This window comes from Megalopta genalis, unplaced genomic scaffold (assembly GCF_051020955.1).
Source record: "Megalopta genalis isolate 19385.01 unplaced genomic scaffold, iyMegGena1_principal scaffold0057, whole genome shotgun sequence".
Lineage (NCBI taxonomy): Eukaryota > Metazoa > Arthropoda > Insecta > Hymenoptera > Halictidae > Megalopta > Megalopta genalis.
The window spans coordinates 262,501-265,000 of record NW_027476126.1 but is presented as its reverse complement, the minus strand read 5'-3'; the positions used below and the strand labels follow the sequence as shown (position 1 = coordinate 265,000).

The 2,500-nt window shown below is 44.2% G+C and overlaps 1 non-coding gene across 1 annotated transcript; it reads right to left on the bottom strand.

Annotated features, from left to right (window-relative positions):
- Positions 1 to 1,107: 1,107 nt before the first annotated feature.
- On the bottom strand, positions 1,108 to 1,262 carry LOC143261603 (5.8S ribosomal RNA). Its single transcript, XR_013035700.1, has one exon. It is a non-coding gene; the product is annotated as a 5.8S ribosomal RNA (ribosomal RNA).
- Positions 1,263 to 2,500: the final 1,238 nt, after the last annotated feature.

Sequence of the window (2,500 nt, the reverse complement as noted above, 5' to 3'; positions counted from 1 at the left end):
GGTCGTCGGAACGTGAAAAAAAATTTTTTCAGAGCTTCCCCCCCCGAAAGCATTTTGCGAAACGTGTACAGAGCAACACAAAAAAAAAAAAAAATAAAAAAAACACAAAAACCCTTAAAGCAAAAAAAAAACCGTTTATCGCGCCTCACCAATATATCTTTTATAAAATTCGATATCCTCTCCAAATATAGATCTTCGAAACACTCGCAAGACGATTACAATCGGTATAACTTTAACGTCCGTCCGAAAAGTACTTTCGGGGACTAGACGACCGATTGATCTCGTGCGGTTTCGCTATTCGATCATTTGAAGAGAACAAAAAGATATATGGGGCGACCGACAAACGGTTTTCCCGTAGAACCAGACTCGCGATTGCGTTGACACACACATCATAGCCACACCAATAGAAGAGTTTTAGGACGGTAACCCGGGTGGGGTGTTCTTTACTCAGAATATGTGCAACATCGGATCTATATAGCCATCGATACAATTCGTACACAAATGTGTCGTACGAAGAGAGAGACTTTTTTTCCTCTGGCAACATAACGGTAAGAGACATCCTTCCACACTCATAGGTTCCACTCCCTGGGGCTATGATATATATATACATATAAATTCAAATTCGAAGCAACGGTCACAATTCTACTCTATATTTTTGCGGGTTATGTGTTCTTTCGTTCAATTTCTTTCATGCGTTCGTTCGATCTCTGTACACAGTCTTCACATAGGACAGACTCGTGTAGTACGCTTTCGTGGGTTAAACCCATCTCGTTTCATTTCAGGCGACGTCGGGAGCGCGTTGAAAATGTACCAGTGAAATCTCGATAGTTCTACGGATACGAATCGTCCCGAAAAAGATTTTGTCACCGCTTCGAAGCGGTGTTTCAGACGGGCGGACGTATATAAAACATATACGACACACGACACCGCCTTCCACACTCACGCTAGTTCGAACACGATTTCCATCTCTCTCGAAGACTGTTAGACGTACGTAAAATTTCTCAATATTCATAGGACCGCGACAAACGCCGACGAAGCGCCCATCATTCGCTCGTACGTATATAGGCAACAAGTGCCATCAACGCAAGCAGTTTATAAGTACGTAAACGACCCTCAGCCAGGCGTGGTCCAGGAATTGTATCCGTGGACCGCAATGTGCGTTCGAAATGTCGATGTTCATGTGTCCTGCAGTTCACACGTTGACGCGCAATTAGCTGCGTTCTTCATCGACCCACGAGCCAAGTGATCCACCGTTCAGGGTAATTTTTCCCTTTTATTCTCTCATATATATAATGTGTATTTGCTATCCACCACATTTTTGTGTTATATTTCGGAACAAGCCGATACCCGAAGAGCTCCAACCAGCGCGCGAAGGAGATTCGGGAGTCGTCGTACAACGACATAATTGTCCCTTAAAGAACGAGATATTTCCGTCGAAACCATATATATATGTACGAGCAAATCCAAAACCACTGTTTTCTTGCAAGTTCGACGGTCGGAGCGAATAGAACATTGAAAAGCCTTCTATCGAAGAAACACAGAGAGTATATCACCTCCAAAAACGACGGGGATATGGATATTCAAACTGGACAATTATCAACCCGATACTGGATTCGAAAAATTTCTCTCTCCTTTCGTCGTTATTTACACCGGACGGACTCACGGCCGGCTCTAGCTGGGTGTCATATATATATACGTCCCACGCTCATGCTGCCCCTAGCGCGCAACAGAGTAGGGTGTCAATGACAACGACACAGCATTGAAACGAGCTACACAAGCCGGTCTCTCTTGATACCAATGTAAACGAGCATTAAGTTATCTTCAGACTGCCCGATATTTTCGTCCTTTGGACTTTCCCAACGATTCCTTTTTTTCTTTTTTTTTTTACACCACAGCGAAGACTTGAGGAAGCGTGATTAGCACGCTCGCATCCCTCCCTGTCCTACTACAACTGTGTGTGTGTGTGTGTAAAGAAAGAAAAAAGAATACATTGGCTTTCTCTCTATCGAGAAGATGGCCTACGCAACGCAGATCAAAGGCCTAATACGTGTAATATAATACGCGTCTGGCCGTGTATAAATCACGCACGAATGATCTGGTCGGGCCCAACTCTTCTCGTACGCTTATTTTTCCGTGTTGGGGCACTATCATAAAATCACACAAACCCCAACACGTGTGTGTCTTGGAAGGAAGATGGCCTACGCAACGCAGATCAAAGGCCTAATACGTGTAGTACACACGTCTGCCGTGTAAATCACGCACGAATGATCTGGTCGGGCCCAACTCTTCTCCACCACACCACATCCCAACTTTGTACATTTTTATATATTTTTGTGCGTTGGGGCACCTTCATAATCACAAACCCCAACAACACATATATCTCTCTCTCTTTGAAAGATTTGTTGTGGCCTACGCAACGCAGATCAAAGGCCTAATACGTGTAGTACACACGTCTGGCCGTGTAAATCACGCACGAATGATCTGGCGGGCTCAACAATAT